The following is a 23,946-nucleotide window of genomic DNA, read 5'->3' on the forward strand; positions in this document are numbered from 1 at the left end:
ATTTAGGAGTTCAAAGTCAGGTTCAGCTAAAAAAAGAGTTGAGTTCGATATAGAAAACTGAAGTTCAATTGAGTTCACTCTAGAACACTGAAGGCCAGCCTTGGCTATGGGAGACCCTGACCCTGTTTCAAACATCAAAAAGAAGTGGGGGGATCCAGCACCAATAGTGTAGGCCTCAAACCAGACCCATGACTCGTAGCAATGAACATTTGAAAGAAAACATATGTGGACAAAAGGCTATACTGTGTGATACACTACAGTTTTTTTGCTTTACTTTACTGGGATAGGAGAGGGATTTGGGTGCATGATGTGTAAATCATAGACATCCAATAAAAGTAAAATAAATTTTAAAAAAGAAGGGGGGGGAAAGGAGAGCTTAGAAAGAGCTAGAACAATGTGAATGGGTGAGGGACAGTGCATGGGGACAAAGAAATCCTAGCCAGTCATCTGGTTTGGTAAAAGAATTGTTCCTGCAGAGGCGGAAGCAGGAGGTTAGAATTCCTGTGCCAGGCCATTCTGAGCTACACATCAAGTTCAAGGGCAGCCTGGGACCCATGAAACTATGTTTTTATTGATTAACGAATTAATTAAAATACAGAGTCCTAGAACTCATCCACGAAGATTCTAAGCCCAGGAACTGGCATTTTAGAACTGAGTCCAGGGATTTTTTCATCCAAGAGCTTCTGGAGATGTGCTGAATAGAGCTGCACCTACCGCACCTGGGACTGCTTCATGCACGATACTTGGTTGCAGGCAAAGACTCCAACTCTTGAATTCAGAGAACAGTGGAGAGGCCATGTGTTTCCAGGAAGGCCAGCAAAATTGGGGCCCCCAGGCTGCATTTCCAGGAACACCACCCTAAATCTCACAGAAGTCTCCTTAGACCAAAACACCACCCTGCTGTCTCTGTCACAGCCCAAAGGGGGAGGGGATTGTCAGCAGCTTCCTCTACCAGAGACTCCTGCAATGAATTGTTGCCATGGAAACTATGTGCAATTGCCTGGGGATTTCTACATGTCTGTAGTTTCCATATCAGAGCATAAAATACAGATGTCCATCAGCTATGCCTAGGTCACATGCCTGCAGCCTGGCTGTAAAGAGGTTCGGAAATGTACCTATTCAACATTTCACATTTCTAAGAAGACAATGGATAAGCCAAATTAGAAATGATGTGTTTAGGGTGGGTGGCTAGACACAAGAGCAAGTGTACAAAATTGAATGAACACATTTTTCTTTGTAATAAGTTTCTGTTTGTATAAAGTGCCTAGTTCATAAATCTTAAACACTAGAATTAATTAGCTTGACACAGTTACAATAATCACTTTGAGCATTTACACATGCGTTTAGTATTCAGTGGTAGAAACCAGCTCCTCCCAAATAAAAGATGAAAGAAGTTCACAGATTGGTTGGGCTATTATTTGAGCTGTTCATTGCTTGATGGTACTGTGCCTATATGAATTCCTGTATTTTTAAGTTCCCACCTCTGGGCCTTATAATGGCTAAATAATCACAACAATGTAGGTTGGTGCCTCTCAAAGCATAGACTAGGTATCCAGAAATGCTTTCATGGGGTGCTAACGGTCAGTATTATTTTCATGATATTACTACAGCATTTGCTTTCTGGTGCATGTGTGGACGAGCACTGAAGGGACCAGTATTGGCTCAAGACATCCTAAGACCAAGTTCTTAGTACAAAGGAAACTTATTTTCCCCAGAAGGACTAAGGACAGGGAATAAGAGTCAGAGACAGGAGATAAAGGACAAGGAAGAAGATGGACAGGAACAAGGGAGGGAGGCAGCGGTATTGTCCCCAGGGGACAGAGGATGTCTCTAGGCACAGAGGAAAATGGCGGTTTATAAAGGCACAAGGGGACACCCCATGTTAGGATGAGTTGGTTCATTTTAACCGGGTATGTGAATTAAGGAGATCAAAGTGGGGGCTTTTGATTGTTGGACTTCAATGCTTTGATAGTTGGAGGTTGGTAGTCAGCCTTAGGGGGAGGAAGGGACAAATAAGGGGATCGACCTTATGGGCTAGGTTTAGGAGTGTAATTTAATGTTTTGTTTATTTATTTGTTTGGGGTTTTTGTTTGTTGTTGCCATTGTTGATGTTGTTGGTTTTGTTGTTGTTGTTTTAGGAAGGCCAAGGGAATGCAAGAGAAGGGCTAGGCTTGCCAGAGGCATGTCTGTCATGCTCAGGCTGGCTGGAGTCCCTTCCAGCTTGCGTGTGAGAGCATGAGCGAATATGTACAGGTGTGGATGAGTGTGCAGGTCACGGATGGGCATTAGTGGCCTTCCTTGATCCCTTCCCCACATGTTGTGAGACAGGATCTCTCAGGGAATGTGATGCTCCATAGTTGGCTATGCTAGCTGGTCAGCAAGCCCCAGGGCTCCTCCTGCCTCCCCTTCCCTAGGGCTAAGGTGAGAGCCAAGCCCTTCCTGGCCCAGCTTTTATGTCTGTGCTGAGGATCTAACCCCAGGCCTCAAGCTTTCTTGGCAAGCACTTTAGTATCAATCTCTCACAAGTGTGTTTTAGAGAGTTCCAAGTGGGTAAAGTAGCTCATAGAACCTTCACTTAAATACTCTTAATGTCTGCTTTAATATTTAATACTGTACACAACACATTTAAAAATCTATAGCTATTAGCCGGGTGTGGTGGCACACACCTTTAATCTCCGCACTCAGGGAGGCAGAGGCAGGAGGATCTCTGTGAGTTCTAGGCCAGCCCGGTCTACGAAGGGAGTCCAGAACAGCCAAGGGTACACAGAGAAACCCTGTTTCAAAACAAAACAAAACAAAACAAAACAAAACAAAACGAAACATCTTTTTAAAAAAAATCTTGTAACTCTCTTTAGAGATCTTTTAGAGAGCAAGAAGTTTAAGACATCCAAGCAAACAAACAACATAAAAACTCATCATGCTGTGCCACTGCAACCAAAACTAAAGCAAACTATAAGAATTCAACAAAGGAAATATCAATAACAAGGTCATCTTTCATTTATGCCACTGGAATCTTGCTTAAATAATGAGAGAATTTAAACAGTAGGAGACACCCAGCTTTACAAAACTGAAGCCTAAAAGTAAAACAAACAAACAGACAAACAAAACCAGCACACTGGCAATTATTCCACTTTTCTTTCAATTATGCCATTTTATTTCTAGTATTTATATTTATATATGATTTTCAGTAGATAACAGGGCACATAGCTCAGACCGACATTGTCCACCCCTGTGGTCACGTCACCATAGATTATAGAGTGTGGGCAGAGGTGAGTGAGTCGAGGTCTGGGTTATGAAAAGAAATAACAGGAATGACTGAAAATGACAGGAAATTTTCTTGAGCCTGGATTTGAGTGACCCATTGACTTAAGACACAAGAAATTCAGTGGTCCCCAAAAGTCAACTTGAGACACTGATGCTCACGTTGGCTGTCTCACTCCAGTGTGGGACTTGTAGAAGAAAGCAAAGCGGAGTCAATTCTCTTAGTTAAGAGAGATGAATAAAAAGTGAGGAATTGGGGCGAAGTGAAACTCCCAAGAGCAGGAGGGGAGCCCTACGAAGGAGGAAAATGTTAAACTGTTTTGTCTAGGGAGGGGGCAGTTTCTGTAGTATTCATTGTAGAAACTGGACAAAAACTAAGGTAATTTCTATTGAGATTGGTTAGCGCTTGGGGCCTATCACAGGTTTAACTGATTATAGGGTGACATCTGTGTATGTTCTGGTTCAGTCGGGAGACGGTCACATTCTGTTCACGTATTGCCCATCATGCACGTGCGCGCACACACACACTCTCGCTCACTGACACACAGCTATCTCTGACTTCACCTTTGTCAGCTGTCGACCTTGACCATCTGCTAGCTGTTGGATCTGGCTGGTATTGATACCATTGACCTTGCAGGTGTTCCAGGCTGTGGAGAGTCTGTGCTTATTCTCCTCACATTTACGTGGCCAGCATGTGGTGTCATCACGAAGCTAACTCTACCACAGCTACGAAGACGGAGACAAAATTGTTCTTGGTTACCTCATATTTAACTCCTGTTTTTTTGGGTTTTGGCTTTTTTTTTTTTTTTGGTCTGGGTAGTCTCTTTCCTACAATGACTGGAGGCTTTCTTGAAACTGTTCTTTCTTACTATTTAGTTGCTTGCAATTGGCCACATTAGCAGAAAGAATATGTGAAAAGTGTAGCAGAGTCCTGCACATGTTCCTCAAGGAAGAGTGCTGCAAAGGATGCAGCTGGGTATCAGAGACCACCCTTCCTTTTCTCTGGCTGGCTTGGTTACATGATGCCCAGCTGTAAGCTCTTCAGTTTCTCCCCTGTAATGTTCCCTAACTGTTTTAACCTCTGCGTATCTTTTCTCACCTTAACATTTGTGATGACATTCACAACGAGTCCATTTTCTCACTCCTGTGGGGAGCAAGCTTCCAGCTCAGAGGGACTTACATGACATGCTCCACCCACCCCTGCCCTTCTTGCTAGCAGAAGTCACATGAAGGTGAGATGCGTCATGAGGATGAGCCATGGCAAACCACGAAAAAGAAGAGCATCTTAGTTTGCTTACACTCAGACAACTTAGAGAGAGATGCAGATTTCTCTCTTGTGGACTGCTCTGGGTGATTGCTTAGGCAGCTGGACCTGCATCCTAGCAAAGACAGGGACTAAGGGAAACACGGGGACTATGCCTATGGTAATATGAAAACACAAGCATGTCTCTGCCTCAGCACCTGTCTGGTTGCCTTCTACCTTTCCTTTATCTCCCCTTAGCCCCACCTCGTAAGCAGGCTTCTTTAGAATGAATATCATACAATCCCCCAGATCTACAGTGAGCTGCACCTCCAAATGCTACCTTTGGTTGTCATAAATAGTTAATTTGGTTGTTTGCAGTAAACTTTAACTGTTAGGTCAGTTATCACCATTTAAACTAGAAACATTTTATATGAAAACTGTATTTTCAGTTATGTGTGTATGTGTGTGTGTGTGTGTGTGTGTGTGTGTGTGAGAAAGAGAGAGAGAGAGAGAGAGAGAGAGAGAGAGAGAGAGAGAGAGAGAGAGAGAGAGAGAGAGAAGCATCTATACCTGTTCGTGTGTGTTCATGTGCAGGTGTGTGTGTAGAAAGCAGAGGTCAGCGTAGGATTGCCTTTCTCCATTGTTCTCTGACTTATTTATGACAAGGTCTTTTACTGGGCCAGAAGCTCACAGATTTTGTAAGAGCAGCTAGCCCGCCAGCCTCAGGGATGTACCTGTATCTGCTCCCTACAGCTAAAACTGCAAGCAAGCATGCACCGCCCATACCTGGCCTTCATGTGTGCCTGAGATACTAATGAGTGTCTTCACACTTAAAGCTCCATACCAAGCAAGCCATCTCCCCAGTCCCAGATTGCTAGTTATCAGGCATTCTGGCACCAGGGAGCCTAAGTCCCAATTGTTTTTAATCTGTGGATTGGGAACAGAATCAAGGTTTTGATGAGGAAATCAAAATCATTTTTTCATTATTTATTTATTGCCCAGCAGGAGTGAAGGCAAACAACTTGAGTGCTAAGAGTGTAAGCAAATGGTGCTTCTTCAAAGGAAATAATCCATGTAAATGTTTAAACAATAGGAGAGGTGCCGGCTTGAGGCTCTCTGTTCTGACTCTTTTCAACAGCTAACATGGGTAAGACAGGCCGAAGATAACTTCAAGTGCCAACAATAAACACTGCAGTTTGTAGAATCAGAAATATACTGAAACAGAATGTCAGAGGCAATACAGAAGTCCTGCATGTCATGCAAGAAGAAAATATAATTACTTGTTGGAAGTGAAGGACCAGTGTGCCAGCAAGCATTCAAAGCAAACAGCTCTGTACTCACACAAGCAGGAGGTAAACTTGGTTCTGACATCCCCTTACTAGGAGTGGTCCATAGTGTGTCCCTCCAGGTCTACAATGTCATTCACAAATGGTCCGAATACACTGTTCTCACGATTACAGCTGTTTGAGAACACGCGTCAGAAATGTTTGATTTAGTCTCAGCCTGCTCCTTAACCTCAACCCCAGTTCAGTCCGCATTCTTGAGATCTGATAACATCTGAAGTACAGCCGTGAGGCTGTATTTAACCTGCCAGGTCCCTGGCAGGAGTTTCTGCCTTCCTGTGTTCATCCCTAACCCTTTTCCTAACACAGCCTCTAGAAAATGTAATAATTTCCCTCTTAAACTGACCTTTAGCTGAGACATAGGGAGCTTCAGCTTCCTGATGATCTTGACATATAAGGCTTGGGAACGTGGGTGCCTGAAGTGCGTGTGTTCCCAGTAGGTGCCCGAAGTGTGTGTGTTCACAGTGGATGCCCAAAGTGCGTGTGTTCACAGTGGGTGCCCGAAGTGCGTGTGTTCCCAGTGGGTGCCTGCAGTGCGTGTGTTCATGGTGAGCACCAAGAAGCTAGCCGCTTTCCCACAAGACCAGCCGACAGCAGCCTAGTGAAAAAGGGAGCAGCCAGCTACCCCGAGGGTCTATGACAAAAGTATCCTCATCCCCAAACCTTCTCCAAGTGATAGTTCCACTCTGTGCTAGGAACAGTTGACTGTCCTTCCACCCAGCAGCAGCCATTAGCCCCTTGCCATTTGATTCCTAACTCACAGTAATCAAGTCTCCACTGGCCCCAAAGACTGTGGAGGATGCTGTGATTCTGTCTTTTAAAATGTGGAGCAAATAATGGCCAGAGTAGACAGAAGGGAATATCTGGCTGGTAGGTTGTGACTTCTTTGTGTCTTGGGGTTTTTTTCCCCTCCCTTGCCCCTCTTTCTCTACCCTCCCCTCCCCTTCTGAAGGGCCAGGGATGTTCAGAGTCTAGGGCCTTGCATGCTGCATAAGTACTGCACAACTAAGCTACAAACTTTTCAATATCAATTTACTTAAGTTTTCTTTCTTAGAAATATACTTTTTAAGCTGGGTGATGATGACACATGCCTTTAATTCCAGCTCTGGGGAGGCAGAGGCGGGCTGATTTCTGTGAGTTGGAGGCCAGCCTAGTCTACAGTTTTAAGACAGCCAGGGCTACAAAGAGAAACCTTGTCTCAAACATAACCTCCCCTCCTCTGCAAACAATACAAAAACAAACAAACAAACAAACAAAAAACAACACAACCAACCAACCAACCACCAACAACAAAAACCGCAAGTAAACAACAATAACAACAATAACAAAAACCAAAACCACTTTTTCCCCCCAGGTAGAGGTACTTTAGCTCAAACTCTTGACCCACTTTCATCCATAAAAGCAGTATTTTCCAGAATATAGAAAGGAATCCATCAGACAGTGAACATTCTCCTGAGAGGCTTCACAGTCACAGGAAAGACATCTTTCCCTAGCTGTGCCCTTTTCTCCTGGAGTGCCAAGGTGACCTGGCTAAGCAGGTGAGGTGCCAGGAGAGAGAACAGACCAGCTCATACCATCTGCATGCATCTCAGGTCTCACTAGCTAAACGCACAGCTTTTCTTGTCTTCACTGGGCTAGAGTTCATTCTCCAGGGAGAGCAGAGATTCAGAAAGGAAATTATTATATCCTAGGCCTTGAGCTGCAATGATCTAATTGGATTCAGATAAAGCGATAGGGCCACTCCCATGCCTTCAATGACAGAAGCACAGAGGAGGACCTCCAGAGTCATAATCTTAATGGTGGGGACCTGCTTTAGGGGGGAAATTAATGAGGTACAGCTCCTCTATTCATTTTGAAAGATTCTGAAACAGAGCACTCTGGTATTTTAAAATACTTAACCTATAGTACTTACGAAAAGTGTGCAGAGATCCGGACACCATCTTATCTATGCCAAAATATGCGTAAGATAAAGACATAGCATGCACAATTAGAATTTGCCAATTAATAATTGAATGTTAAAATTCTTTGAAGTTGTTAAGACTTAGCCATTGCAAAAGAACACATTTCCCGGAGATAAAGAAAGCTCTGGGGGAAAGAAAAGGATGCAAATGGAAAGGAAGAGGCAAGACCAGGAGAGGCAGCTTCTATTGAGTTTTTTTGTTTTTTGTTTTTTTCTCTCTCTCTATACATATGTGAATATCTACTGAGTGGCAGGTTTCTGTCTCATCCTTGCTGCTATATCCTAAGTAAACCGTCTATAGCAGATGGGTTTGAAGTTGATCAGTGATCAAGACTGGGAGGTGCTACAGAGGAGAATATTAAATACACCACTCTTGGGAGGGGTTTAATTTTTTGTGTAGATTTACTTATGCTATTTTGATGTGTATGAATGTTTGGCTGCATGTGTGTATGTGTACTATGTGGGTGTGCTGTACCTGTGGGGGTCAGAAGAGGACAGCGGATCATGTGGAACTGGAATTACAGATGGTTGGGACCTACTATGAGGGTGCTAGGAACCAAACCCAGGTCCTCTGCAAGAGCAGCAAGTGTCCTTAACTGAGTTGACACAGTACTGATGATGATGAGGATGATGATATGGCAGTAAGTTTGTAAGGTTTAGCTATTTCTGAAGGAAACAGTTCTGACATATATTAATTCTTCCTTGATAGAAACCACAACGTTATTAGTTTTTTGACACTTCATTTTTGTTTCTAAGTATTTGCTGGAAGCAATGCTCCTTTTTTTTCTGCTTGACTCCTTTGACCTGTCATGGGTTTAAAAGTCCTTCCAACTTCTCACTGAAAGTGTTAGCTTCAGTCTTTCCTGTCTTTTAACCTGTTTCATAGGTCTTAATTAAAAAAAAAAAAAGCCTGGGTATAGATTCGTAGCAAGCATTTATCTATGAAAGAGTTACAGGCTGATGATTCTAAATATACTCCATGAATTCCATTTTTATTTCTTACTCTCTCCTTTCTTTCCCTCTGTTGCAGTGATCTTTAACGTACCTAATGCTGTGACCCTTTAATATACTTCCATATGTTGTGGTGACCCCCCAACCATAAAATTATTTTTGTTGCTACTTCATAACTGTAATTGCTACTGTTATGAACTGTGATGTAAAAATCTTATATATTGCCACATGTAGATAGAGTCCTTCTGCTCTATTATCTCCTAGGTAACAGCCAGCTGGGTTTTTGGGAGGAGGTGCTAATAAAGTATTATTTGTCTCTTTTAACATATCAAATAATGGCAAGACACCTGCCATCACGGCAATAAGCACTGCTAATAAAGACATCCTGAATAGAATTGTGCATCAACACACATGATCTCAGACTGCCCCGGAGATAGCCTGCTCAGATAACAGACACATGAGTTTATACACCAGGCCCGTAGCCCACAGTCAGAATGCTTGAGTTCAAACTCCAAGCTGTCTGAGGGCGAGGTGATGCTTGGCAAACACACGACGCAGCAGCGCTCACTACCATTCCCTCCATTTTACGCAGAAGGAAAGGAAAGCTTCTAGAAGAGGTAATAAAATTGAGCCACGGTAGAGGAAGGAAGCAAGACAAGCAGCTCAGAGTTCAGTCACAGCCTTGCAGTGATCCCAGCAATTCATTAACCATGGGGCGTTAACAGTAAAATCCAGGGGAGGGTCAAATCCATGGACCTCAGGCAAGAATGACAGAACTGGCTGCTGAAATGGGACTTCAGTCTAGCATCACAAATATATGATTCATAATCTCCGTGCCCAAGACATTAAATGGACATTCATTCACATTTTTCCCATAGGCAGAATGATTCAGTGTCTGTGCCTGGCCAGCTGGTACACGCAAATAAAGGAATGTGAATCCACACGTATTCTAGCAGGACATGGCTCAAAGTATGACTGGCTTTTAAGATAAATTCTAAATTTTATGGTATCCAAAAGATATTTCGTAAACGTATAAGATGATTTACTAGCAGGAAAGCGACATTGTTATCTTGAATAGGTGGGGATTCTGAGCTTCTTAAATATGATAGATCAATTAATATACAATATAAAAATATTTGGGAAATAAATTTAAGATACTTGGACTTTAACACATTTTTCTAATCATAAATTCAGCATGATAATTGTTCTTTTCCGCTGGTAAATCTTAAAAAAAAAAAACAGAATTATTCAGTGCAAATTTAAGCTGCTGATTTCTACAGTATTATGCAATATGCTTCCCTTTTTTTTTCAAATTACTTAAAAAAAAATACTATTCAAAGGTGTTTAGTTCAACAAACCCATTTTTAATGACATAATCTCTCTACTTGCCAGGATGGCTGAAGCTCTGAGACAGATAGGGCCAGTCCTTAGCCATGATTAATTTTATGAAATTGTCAGAAAATTCCTAAGGAGAGCTCTCCAACAAATGATGTTAGTCTGACATTACTATTTGAAAGCAAACAAAAGAAAGCGATAGTCAGCTACCCTAGAGTATCTGTCCTTTGCCATGCAGCTCTGCACTGTTCCTTGTCTTCCTGTGTGTAATTGCATTTGTGTTTGGTTCTTCAGTGCAGTGGCCAAAAGCCATAAAAGACTGTCAGTGAATCCGACTATAGTGTGGCAGGGTGAGGGTACCCCCCACCTCCCCTTTCCTGGAGCTCTCTAGTAATATGTTAAGCACTCTTCAGGAGGTCCTTATGCCAATAAAGCGTTTAAAAAGCAACTGGTTCCTAGCTCTCTTATCTCTCCCTTCCTGTAAGTGGCATCTCTCGGATGCTGATGTAATTTTTCCTCTGAAGGTAGTTCCTGGACTACCTGGACCATAGTAACAAGAGAGATGCTGGCAACAAGAGGTAAAAAAATTTAATCCTAAATGAGTCAGAATTTCTAGGAAAGGTGCCCTTGGCTATCTCGATGTCTCTGTTTTTAAATCCAGCAGTCCAAGATATGCTTATTTACATAAAAACTTGAGACACTGCATCAAGTAAAATTCCTCTAAGACAGTAAAAATGCTTAAGCCTTCACTCAGACGACATTTCTTTAGAACATTCTTATCGTTTCTAGGACATGGAGGTATCTCTCCTCTTCCCCTCCCCTCAATCTGCATCCCCAAAGCTGATTTTCCATCTTTGCACTTGGAAGGTCTTTATACTACAGAATACAGTGGGGTTTCTTTCTTTGTTTCTTTGTTTCTTTTTTCTTCATGGCTACCATTTAATTTGAGCTTGAGCTCTATATTCCTTCATCTCCACCAGGGCTTCCAACTGTGATTTCCCACTCAATATTGGCTAAGGACAAATAAGCTATCTGCTGTTCCATTTAAACGTATCTCTCCTTCCGCGTCGTCTACAAACGAGAAGGTGGTGAAACAATGGGGAATAAACACAGAGACCTATGGAAGCTTTCAGACCTTGTTTAAGGGCAAGGGTAGCAGCAGAAAGGTAAAGGTGCTAAACAATTGCATAGTAAAGGGAGTGTGGCACCTAATACAAAGTAACCACGAAGCATCAATTAGAGCCTAGCATTTTTAAGCAAAAGTATTGCAGACAAGACGATGTATCCTAAGGATGCACCCAGAGATTTGTCATTGGCTTGTCTGATTATCGGAGAAATGAACTTTGATGATTTAAGCTGTGTCTGTCCATTTTTCCCCTATAAAAGGCCATTCCCCCCCCCACCCCAATATATTTAAAAAGTTTTTTGTGGCTGGGCTTGGTGGCAAAGCCTTTAGTTCCAGCACTCAGGGAGGCAGAGGCAGGCAGAACTCTGTGAGTTTGAGGCTAGCCTGGTCCAGGCCAGCCAAGGCTACACAGAAAAACCCTGTCTCGAACTGAGTAGCTAACAGCCTGCAGAGCAACATGCCTAAGTTTTATTGTGACTACTGTGATACTATCTTACACATGATTCTCCGTCTGTGAGGAAGACACACCGCAGCAGTAGGAATCACAAAGAGAACGTGAAAGACTACAACTAGAAATGGATGGAGAAGCAGGCCCTGAGCCTGACTGACAAAACAACGGACGCATTTCCACAAAGATAACCCCAGCTCCGTTCTCTGCCCCTCCTCCTGCAGGGGCCATGATCCCACCTCCTCCCAGTCTCCGGGGCCTGGCATGATGCCTGCACCCCACATGGGAGGCGCTCAGATGATGCCCATGATGGGACCTCCTCCTCGTGGGATGATGCCCATGGGACCTGCTCCTGGAATGAGGCCACCCATGGGAGGCCACATGCCCATGATACCTGGGCCTCCAATGATGAGACCTTCTGCTCGTCCTATGATGGTTCCTACTTGGCCTGGCATGACTCGGCCAGACAGCAGAAAGGCCCTCCTTTATCAGTTTTGTATTTCTTGTTCTGTTTCCCCAGGAGAGGCACCGTGCTGAGCCTGAGTGTTTTCTGGCTGCATGATAAGAAAACTTCCCCTTTTCCAACAGAATAGTTTTGGAGGGGAGAAGTGGTATTTTAAAAAGTACAAGCTTCACTTATATTGTGAATGTGAGAAATAAAATTGTCAGCTGTTTTAGTTAAAAAAACAAACAAACAAACAACACAACCCTGTCTCAAAAAGCAAAACAAAAACAAAAATCAAACAACAACAACAAAACCCAAAACCAACCAAACAAAAAACATTCATTAAGCAATTGTTTTAAGAGTATACACATATTCTGCTAAGAGTAATTTTAGCGACTAAGGATGATTTTTTTTGTCTGAAACAATTATTGTAATGAAAAGGGTGATTTTTCTTAATTGACATCACTCCTTGCATATGTATTAGTCTAGCAAGACTTCTTATATGAAAGATGCTTCATTTTCCTATCAAATTTTAACAAGTTGAACTCTCTAGTGAATCGATCCATGGCAGAAGAGATACTGAGGATAAGTACCGGGCTTCCCATCTGCTAGGCAAGCAGTCTACCAGTAAGTCTTTCCCTTGGCCAACAGCCAGCATTAGATGGCGGGTACAGCTGTTATATTAGATGATATATGTACCATCTATTAGATAAACCTGCTATCTAATGGGCTATGAAGGCTTGTTTCTCACATAGTGGATAGCACTTCTGAGATCTTGTGGAATCTTTAAGCTGTGAAGCCTGGTGAAAAGACATGAAGTCTGTAGGATCATCCGTTGATGGTGATATTGGATGCCCACACATGAGTCACTGTCTGTCTGTCTGTCTGTCTGTCTGTCTGTCTGTCTGTCTCTCTCTCTCTCTCTCTCTCTCTCTCTCTCACACACACACACACACACACACACACTCACACACAAACCCCCTTCCTTTCCCTCCTTCTGCTTTCTTTTTCCTGGCTTCTGAGAAATGAGCAACCATTCTCCTCCACTTGCTTCCTGTCTTGATGCTCTGCCTTGTCTTGGACCTCAGGGCAATGGGGCTGGGTGACTGAGAACTCAAACAACCCCAGGAACCCTGCGTCACACTCAATCTTCCCTACTCTCATCTGTCTCAGGAGTTGCACCAGGGCGGCAAAGCTGGTTAAAGCAGATCTCCAAATCCACCAATCATAAGATAACTGAAAAATATGTCTACCTCTTAAAAAAATAATTCTGACACCTTTGTGGTTAGACATTTTTTGATTTATAGCTCTTGGCCGTGTCTAGCTTAGGAATAAAACACAGGTTGTAGTTCATTTTCCTAGGCAAAACAACCTTCTTTTCTTTGCCTCAAGTTTTAATTGGGTAACGACCCATGAGTCTCTCAAGATGTACTTAACTTCTTGTTTAATTATCAATTCAGGATAATAAGGTGATCTTTCCAAATAAGGCATTTAATACTTATTGACAAACTTAAAATTCTCTGACCATGAGAAGACAAGATGTGGTGGCCCTGTCAGGATGCGAGTCTTTCACCATGGAAAGAAGTAGCCCAGGCCTGAACTACAGATAGTAAATGGGATGGGTAACATAGTTTGGGGGGACTTTCTGAAGAATACTCATAGAACTTGGAAACATCCCAGATACAATGGGATGCAGAAACATAAATAAAGATGCTGCGAGTGGCAGCAGAGATGGGGATTCGAAATATGGTCCTTATTACCCAATGAACCACCACATAGTACACAGCATACTTTGTCCCTCCCTCAACCTCAGACTCCACCTACCAACTCCACCTGTAGATTTACTTGATTTGCTCTCTAAAATGTCTCTCAAGCCTGCATCTTCTATCTTGTCAGGAGGCCCCTTAATACCTGCCACTTTCTCTGCCCACCTTGTCGGAGGAGCTTCATTACCTGATCTATCTGCCTCTAACTTGTTTCTCTTTGATTAACTCCATTATGTGACATATGCTGTGGCCTCTTATTACTTGACTCGGATATCATCACATCTTTGCTTAAAGGTTTTTAATAGATTTCCATTGTTAATGTCATAGTTATGAATATAGTATCTAACTTATGAAGTATATGTTTTAAGACCTCCTCCCTGGATGCCTAAAACTACACAGAGGACCAAAATTTGAATATATCCTTTGTTCCCCCTTAGTATGTGTATCTAGGACAGTTTCACTTATAAGTTAGACACTTAAATGATTTATGAAAACTAATGACAAAATAGAACAATTATAACAATACACAAAATATTTAATCAGGACACAAAATTGTTAGGATAGGGGGTGGTACATCTGGGAGGAGTTGGGAGATGGGTAAATATGGTCAAATACATTGTATGAAATTCTCAAATAGCTAATGTTTAAAATTAAAGAGAGATTCATGAATCTGTAATTGCTCTCTCAAAATATTGTCTTGCAGTCATTTTTTTCCTTCTTGGTCACAGGTAGCTGAAACCAAAGAACTCAATGCCATAGATAAAAAGGGACAGCTGAGTATCTACAATAGCTCCTGCCAAGGTCATTCTGACCCAGTTGCCTTCTTTCACACCCTTACTCCACATACCAGCATCTTCAGTTACTGAGATGCTTCATGCAAAGTCAGTGCAAATGTGTATACCGCCATCCTACACTTCTTCCTACCCATCCTCACGGAGATGGCTTAACCATCTCTTCTTCAGGCAGGAAGTTTTGATTGCCACTAGACTAGTTTACACTCTTGATTATATAGAACCAAATAAATGTCAAACAGACCAGAATCAAGTGATTGCCTAAAAAACCAAATTGAACCAAACCAAACCAACCAAACAAACAAACAAATAAAAAAAACCAACCCACAATGTTCTTAAAAGGCATAAAAATCATGAAAGTTGGAAAGATTGAGGGATGCTTCAAGATTTAAAGACACTGATGAAAAGAGATAACTAAGTGTAATGTAATCTTGAACTGGTTCCTCTGCCAGAAGAAGGACTTTGGTAAAATTTGAAATAAGAGTCAAACCTTAGACATCAGTACTATAACTTCTGTGACTGTTAATATTTGCAGAATCAGTGTAAACAACGTAAATAAATTTTGTAGGTTATTTCTACAATTGTTTGGCAGTTTGTAATTATTTTAAAATGAAACGTTTCAATTCTTTGAGAACTTGAGCATATTCACCACTTAAAGTCCTCCCATAGCCACCTTCTCCACTTTTCTCAGCCAAATTTACGTCACAGTTCCCACCCCCATTTGAGTCCAGTTTGTGGTACCCTACTTACTACTCTCCGAAGTGAGTCCTGCCCTGGAGTGTGGTTGACCTATCAGGGGTCACATCATTAAAGAAAGCTGACTGGCCCTCCCCCAGCGGCTGTCAAATGTCATTAGTTCTTCAGTTAGTTGCTGGGACATCATGCCAACCAGTGCCCCACCCTGCTGGGATTTCTTGTCTGGCTTCAGTTTGTACTAAAATGAAGTATTTTAAAAGTGTTTCAATAGTATCTTTAAGATAACATGTAGGCTCAACTTTTTTAACAATTATATTTTATTGTCTACTTATTAAATGAGCTTACCTCCCTAAGAACCCAACTAACCCAAAGAATTAGAAATGGATATTAAAGAACGTTATAATGAAACCAAACCTTAAGGATATCAGTTCCGAGGAATGATTCTCCTGGAGTAGTCAGCAGGATTTCAGCAGACCAGCAATTCCACCAAAGTTGCTGCTGGAACCGGGAGCAGCAGCTGGAACCTCAAGCCTTAGGGGCAGTCCAAAGCCTTGAACCTTTCCCTGGAGCAGTTCTCTGTAGGAGCCTCTTGAAGTGCAGGGATGAACAGCCAAAAACCAAGTCCCAACCAAAAAGCCTTCTCTCCTGTTTTGGGCTCATATATATATATATCTTCTCAGTCTGCTCAAGAATGTTTTTCACCACGCTTCCCCATGAAGTAGTTCGACTTCTAAGTGGAAAAACATCCTGCTTTCTCACATCTAAGTGGTAAACATCCTGCTCTCTTCTCTATCCCACACTTCGGATCAAAACAGAAATAGGTTTATTCCCCCTTCATAACATAATAGGTGAACCAGTTGCAGCCCCTATAATATCCATTGCTACTACACCAGATGAAACATTTGAAAGTCAGTAGTAGAGAGGCAAGCTTGAATGACGACGTGAAAGAAACACAAACAAGTTTTTAGATAAATCTTTACAGCCACATGTGAAGTGAAGAACAGGTTTAAGCTCACGAGTAATTAAAAACACAAACAAACAAGCAAACCGAATCACAACATAAGGCTATAGGTCAGTAGTCTAGTGTTTACCCAGAATGCACCAGCTACAGGTGTTGGATCTCTGGCACCACAAAAACAAAACAAAACAAAGCCTTGAACTTAAACTAGGTATTTTATTTACTTGACTGATGAAATTCACATAACTGGTCAGACTCAGTAGTGATGACTCTGAAGAACATATGTTCTTGTTGACCCAGCACTTCTAATATGAAAATTGTTCTTTAGATTTATTACTTACACACACACACACACACACACACACACACACACACACACACACACAACTGTAGCATGTTTTAAAAATATTCAAAATTAGAAGTAAAGATAGTCATCTGAAGGGAATCATTTAAAAGAATTTGACAGATGGAACCATTAAAAAAGAATTAAATGTTTCCATACTGGACTGTGAAGCTGTCCAAGTCAGAGTATCCAGTGAAAATAACAAGTGGTAGAAAGCACTCAAGGCAAGACATCATGCTTGTAGTATGCATATGGATGTATCTAGTATTGGCATTAGGAATTGAACCATCTGGTACACAGCTGAATTTTTCCTCAAGCATGGCATCACAGGAGACTTCTAATTCATTTTCTGTATCATTTCCTACATGCATGCATCACCTTATAACTGAAAAGTTACGTATTTTCTAAGCTTATAAGTTATGAGCGGGTTGCAAACAGATGAGCAAGCAGGGTGATGTCAGTGTTACGCATCATGACGTCAATCACTGGAACCCAACGACAATTTCCTGGCTGTTGACATTTGTGAGCACGGAGACGGAGAGCCCTACTGCAAAATATTTAAAGGTGGCCCTACTCAATCCAGAGCTGGGTCCTTACCCAAGTTCCTATTTGCATTTATGGTGACAAACCTGTGCTTGGCTTGGCTCAGCTCATCCCTCTGTTTCTGGATGGAGTAGTATATGGCTCAATCTGAGGGATACGTTTATTTCTATCACATTTAATCCATGCTCTGTTCAAAATGACGTAGTTGTGTCTACCAGAGAAGATTTAAGCTTTTGCTCCTCCTCCCGAGGGTCCAGCCCGTGGCTGAGGGCAGGAGGTTCAGGCCACGGAGGTGAGTGGCATGGAGTCACCACACTGGACAGTGGGAATTGGGTGAATACAAATCAAGGGTGAGGCCTCGTTTATCTAGGAAGAGACAGCACTTTATATGGCTTTGGGTGAGCAATCCGGTACCTCCACGCCATCTCTGAGCTGGCTAATGGATGCTCATCTCTGGGTATCCTCCACCCTACTGCTTCCACTGTGGCATCTGTGGAAGCTGCCCAAGGCCTTGAGCCCCAAAGGGTACCTTGTCAGGAATGACCACATTAAGCACCTTGGCCAGATCTTTAGGACCCTCTTGGTCTGACCCTCTTCTCTTTCATGCATTATTAGACTGCCTTACACTGCCCACTACATGTTCTGTAGCCTTCCCTTGACCAAACCTATCTACAAACAGTGGGCATTCAGAAGGACATTTGACATCTCTACAAACTCCTGCTAACACTGAGGGTTTCTGTATACAACACAACAACAACAACAACAACAACAACAACAACAACGCCCCCCCCACACACAATCAGGTATTATGAAGGGCATGAAAGGTGCAACACCATTCCATTCTAAGAACTCCAAGGCAGCCCTGAGAATTATGTTGCACTTTATGATTATGTGGAAATGTATATGTAATTCAGAAGGAAGACATGCTCAAAAATAAAAACAGAACTAAGTATCTGGATAGGAAAGTAGACTTCGCTGTTAGTTGTGGCTCGCAAAGTGCGTCTCCCTAACCCATTGCATCCAAAGCTCTTGCAGAGACTTTTAGACAGAAGCTGCCAGACTCCACCCTGACCTTCTGAAAGGGAAACTGTATAGGTAGGATGGAAGGTATTTTGGGGGGGCTAACTTGAGGTTTACCTTTCTAAGTCTTCACTATTTGACAATACCCTACATGAAAAAAGAAACTCAACTTTATGTCACTAGAACATGAGAGTCAGTTATATTTCTTTTGACATTTACACATTGATTTTTTTTTTACTAATTGGAAAGGCAATGCTTCATATCCACCATTCTGAGTTATTTTTAATTTTATTTTCATACTTGACGTTTGCACTGAGTCAGTGAGCAGTTTCCCCATGCCCCTGAACAAAAACACCCACACAAGCAGTGCCCTTTACAGGCCTTTCCTAATGCCATTCCATCTCCTGGCTTCACTTTTATTGTTAGGGGAAAAAAAATATGTGACGAATTAGAAACAACCCTTCTGAGGATAAAATGGATAGGAGAAGGAAGCAGAGCCAATCCACCATTAGGCCGAAGCATGAATCCGTGAACAAGAAAGACTTCTCTAGCTTTCTTTGTAGCCACAGAAATGCACAGCCACACTGTTAAGGGAAACAGCGTTAGCGGAAGGGCACAGTATAATGACCAGAATCAATGAAATCATGCGATCAGTAGCAGGAGCAATTCAAACGTAATCCTATTACTAAATGTAGTTTTCCTTCCGCTTTTAATGAGAGGCACAAGGCTGATTACTGCTTGGCCATTTGAGCTTGAGATATAGTGTTCTTCAAGGGACCTGTACCAGGGCTTTCTTTTTGAACACAGGCAAATGCAAAACAGGAAGTCGGCACACATGGAGCCAGAAAGGGTTAAAATGAGTCATCCTGACCTCCTGTTTCCAAATCAAGCCAATGAATCACCCAGTCAAATCACCAGTGACTGATCTGTAATGGTTCACTTGAAGTTACCTCTCATAGGAACCTTTGCCAAATCTCTGGCTCAACTGAGATTCCTTAAAGCATTAGTTATGGCGAATGTTTAAAAACCGAACTACCAAAATTCACCAAAAATCTCAAGTTCTGTCAACAGCAGTCAAGCTAAAACTCAGAAAATGGAAGAGTTTCTTTTAGAAGGGATGAAACTTTGTTTATATAAAGCAATACTTAAATCAAAGGACACAGGGGATATTTAAAATGCCCTCAAGAACGTATTCCATCGTTTATCGAAAAGCTTTATCCAAGACCAGGAAAAACTCTCACCTGCTTTAGTGAGACACAACATCGGGACTGGACCTGTATAGCTCAGTGATCAAGTCTATGCTTAATACAGCCTTGTGTGTCCCTGAGTTAAATGCCAGCCAGGTCCAGCCTGAAAACAAACCGAAGACTAGCTATTAGTTAAGACTTCCCCAAATTATTTATAAGAACACAATTTAGAAAGTATAATGTAATGCTGTGAAAGTGTTTAAATCGGTGATGGCAGACTAGGTCCCCTATAGAAGATCTACAGGAGCTGAATCTCCACTCTGCACCATCACAGGATGTGAGGGCACGGGGGGGGGGGGGGGGGGAGCAGTGGAGAGGGAGGAGGATCTCCCTACCAATAATTATAATCCAGGCTCTGAGAACTGCATGTGGTTACTCAAGGAAGCCAAAGACCAGCGCTCTTAACCTCTGAGCCGTCTCTCCAGCTAGAAATGATCATAATGAGTGAGTTAACCCAGAAGCAGAAAGAGTCAAATGGTATATACTCACTTATATCTGCATACTAGCCCAAGGGGTATGTCCCATGAAAGCCTTCACTTACCAGAAAACTGGGACAGAGGGGAGGACATCCTATTGGGACTCTAGATGAGAGAAACATGGGAGAATAGCAAAGTAGAAGGATCCAGAGGGTCCTAGAAATCTACAAGAAGAACATTATGATAGGCAGGTTTGGGCCCAGGGGTCCCGCTCAAACTATGGCTCCAGCCAAGGACAATACAGGCCATAAACTTCAAACCCCTATCCAGATCTAGCCAATGGACAGGACATTCTCCACAGTTGAGTAGAGAGTGGGGTATGACTTTCACACGTACTCTAGTGCCTCATATTTGACCACATCCTCTGGATGGGGAGACCTGGTGGCACTCAGAGGAAGGATAGCAGGCTACCAAGAAGAGACTTGATACCCTATGAGCATATAAAGGGGGAGGAAGTCCCCCTCAGTCACAGTCATAGGGGAGAGGAGTAAGGGGGAAATGGGAGGGAGGGAGGAATGGAGGATACAAGGGATGGGATAACCATTGAGATGTAATAAGAATAAATTAATAAAATTAAATTAAAAAATAAAAAAAAGGAAGCCAAAGACTAGCTACAATTTACTTTGCTCATATTCTCTGCTTGGCTTCAAACTAACTCTACCAATCTGTTCTAATCTTTTGGCTCTTTCTCATTCTCAGGCTTGGTCGGTCTTTACCTGTATCTAACTTGCTCTCTCTTCAACCTGTATCTGTAAAATTCTCCTGGAAAAACTGCCTCTGAATTCCAGGAACTGAACCGACACCAACTCAACTCTACTGCACTGTCTCTCAACTCACTGACTCAGTGGAACTGCCTGAACAGCACTGACTGGAATTCAGAGATGTGCACGCCTCTGTCTCCTGAGTGCTGGGATTTAAAGGTATGTGTCACCATGCCTGAACCTAAGCATTTCTTAACCTGAACCTTGTTCTATATCAGCCTGGCCCGGAACTCAGAGACCTGCTTGCTTCTGTCTCCTGGGATTAAAGGCCTGTTTGTACTCCAGCTGGGCACACAGACCTAGAAGGTCTTTGGATATGATCCCTTGCCACGGCAACCATGTTCTACATTAAAATTCCTCTACAGAGGTCCTTGGAATAGTGACAGCCAACACGGACTCAGGATCTGCTGCACTTTTTAAGTCCGCCCTATCTCAAGTACAGTTGTTGAGTATAAAGGTAGATGTATGTGCTGTGTATGTTTACTGCACAAGACAGAAGAGTAACTCATTGTGAAGCAAAGGTTAAAAGCACAAATTAGGACCAGTGAGAGGGCTCAGTTGGTAGAAGTACTTGCCACTACATCTACTAACTTGAATTTGATCCCCAACACCTACAAGGTGGAAGAAGACAGCCAACCCCTGAAAGTTATTTTCTGATCTCTATAGATGGACTTAAGGCCAACAAGTGCAGCACCCCCCCCCCCCGCCCCCAGGGACAGTAACCTAACACAGCATAACAAGTTACAATAAGACCAGGCACATGCCAGTAGGAGAAACAAGGCAACCCAATAGGAGGAAGAGGGTCCCACAAGTAGGCAGAAAGATCAGGGACAGCCCCAGCTTCTGCTGTTAGGATTTGCACAAGAACACCAAGCTACTCAGCCTTAACATGTATGCATATATGCAGTTCAGACTTGTACAGGATTCTAGAGCTCTGCAACTTCCCATGAATCCTGATCAGTTGATTCTGTGGGCTGTGTTCTCCTTGTGTGTCCCTGACCCCTCGAGTCCCTCCTCCACAGGACCCAGGGAGCTCTGCCTAATGTTTGGCGGTGAGACTCTGCATCTGCCCCTATGATGTCTAGGTGAAGTCTCTCAGGTCTTTATGACGATGACTCTGCTAGGCTCTGGTCCAAGCACACTCTGCAGGTCTGTAGGTAAAAGGTTTAGTGGCTGGGTTCATGTCCCAATCCCCCCACTTGAGGCCTTGCTTGGCTACAGAAGATGATCAGTCCAGGCCCCGTGTCCCCCATCACTAGAAATCGATGCTAGGGTTACTCTTGTAGATCCCATGGAGTTTCCAATAATGAGCTACTAAAAAATAATCCAAAAAATACTAAAACATCAAGGCAAAATAGTCTTCCATAAAGTACAATAATCTGAGTACCGATCCTAAGGCAGAGATGGGAAGTCTGTGTTTGATTTGGGAGCTGTGACGCTCCATGGGGACAAAAATCACACATATTGTACTTGTTAGTATCTCTAGTAGGCAATATGCCATATAGGCAACAGGGAAACACACACATAGGATGAAAGCAGGTGTTGGAAGCAGATAGTTTGGCCTTGACTACCTGATATGTCACCTACTAGGTTATGGCACTTAACAGTATGGCAGGTCTCTTTGTGCTTCAATTTTTAAAATATGCAGAAAGGGGTCTACTACAAAATAGGTGTTTTATAAATATTGAAAATAGTAACAAGCACACATGGCTCTTCATTCATATCAGATAATGTTTTTTTTACACAGGTACTTTTTCATGTCTTCCAATTCAACTATTATGAAATAGAAATTAAATTCAATTGAAAGATGAGTGCCTCAAAGAAGTGAGCTACTTTCCCAATGACACACTAGTAAAAAATAAAAATAAAAATAAATTCCTGTTTCTAATCACCCCACCATTGTTGAGATAGCATGATCAGTAACTAATATCTATTAATAAACACTTCTCAAACTCTGCAAGATTCTGAAGTTATACCAGGGCTCAGAAGAAAAGAACGCTGAGGTCAACAGGTGCCTGAACAAGAGTATAACATGGTAGTGATTATTTGTATGCCTATTTTTATATAAGGAATCCTGACATCTGAAATTGTCCTTATCTTGGTGTTCTAAGGATCTTTTACTAGGTTGTTACTGAAAAACACTAGGTTACCACTTCCTCTTTTTCTTATTCCTAGCCCACTCCTATGCAGTTGGGAGAATGCACCTATGCAAACATGCCTCCATCACTGACTTTTGTCAAGGAACCTGCTGTTGTCCAACTCAGAAAATAAAATCTTAGTGCATGGCTCCCAAAAGCCATAAGAAATTATGGAGGTTCTCAGATGCCTACTTATATCAAAGGACGATTGATACAAAAACATCATATTTCATTATGCAGAAAATAGCAGTGTTTGTGTTATTTCAAAACTGTGAAAAGAAATTTTTAATTTTACACATTTATTTTTGAGTATGGTTCATTTTATTCAGAATGAGACAAGCCTCTTCAAAGAAGCACATAGAGGGAAGAATATATAATTAATGTTGCATTATTGTTAAATGATACAATATTAATATCTAAGCCAATTCCAGTAGCTTTCTAACTTTCATCTTGAAGTTAGACCCCGAGTCACATAGAGATTTGCTAATGACTAGGAATAGAGGGTCAGAGATACAGCAAGAAGAAGAAGATAAACTTCTAACATTCCAAAGGAGTTCCTCAGACAAATCATTGGTGGTTGGATTAAGAGACTACTTTTCATAAATACAGGTTATGAAGGATCCACCCATCTGAGCTAATGTCTCTAAGCCAAGTGCTTCGACAGTCAAAAATAACATGGACTTAATTTAAAATTAGAAAGGGAATCAAACGATCTGTGGTTTGAAGACTGAGCAGCTTGCCAAATGTTAAACTGGCCTCTCTACTTGGCCTACGGAGAGGAAGGACTGTACTAGCCATTCAGTGGATTTGCTTAGAGATGCAAATAATCTCTGACAAAAGCTGCATCCAGATGTAGTTCCATCCAGATTATTCCTGAATAATAATGGGACTCTGGGATGTCAGCTCAGGATTTCTGAATATGCCCCCAATAGGGCATAGTGCATCAGGACACAGTCCAATAGGATAGTTTACACATCCATGGGGCTGGGAGAAACAGGTCAACAGGTACCAATATGGTGTTTTATGTTGTTTTTTACCTGTGGGTCATGACCTCTTTGGAACTAATCAAACCCTACTTAGGGGCCACATATTAGA

General features: G+C 42.2%; 1 protein-coding gene and 1 pseudogene across 2 annotated transcripts in view; one reads left to right on the forward strand and one right to left on the reverse strand.

Moving 5' to 3' along the window:
• STAMBPL1 (STAM binding protein like 1) overlaps positions 1-23,946 on the reverse strand; it is a 54,160-nt gene that overhangs the window by 26,582 nt on the left and 3,632 nt on the right. The gene's annotated exons all lie outside the window — the stretch shown is intronic.
• LOC311592699 lies at positions 11,496-12,204 on the forward strand (annotated as a pseudogene). Its single transcript has one exon. The product of its transcript is annotated as an uncharacterized misc_RNA (transcript).

This window comes from Acomys minous, assembly GCF_964271855.1.
Source record: "Acomys minous genome assembly, chromosome: 2".
Taxonomy (NCBI): Eukaryota; Metazoa; Chordata; class Mammalia; order Rodentia; family Muridae; genus Acomys; species Acomys minous.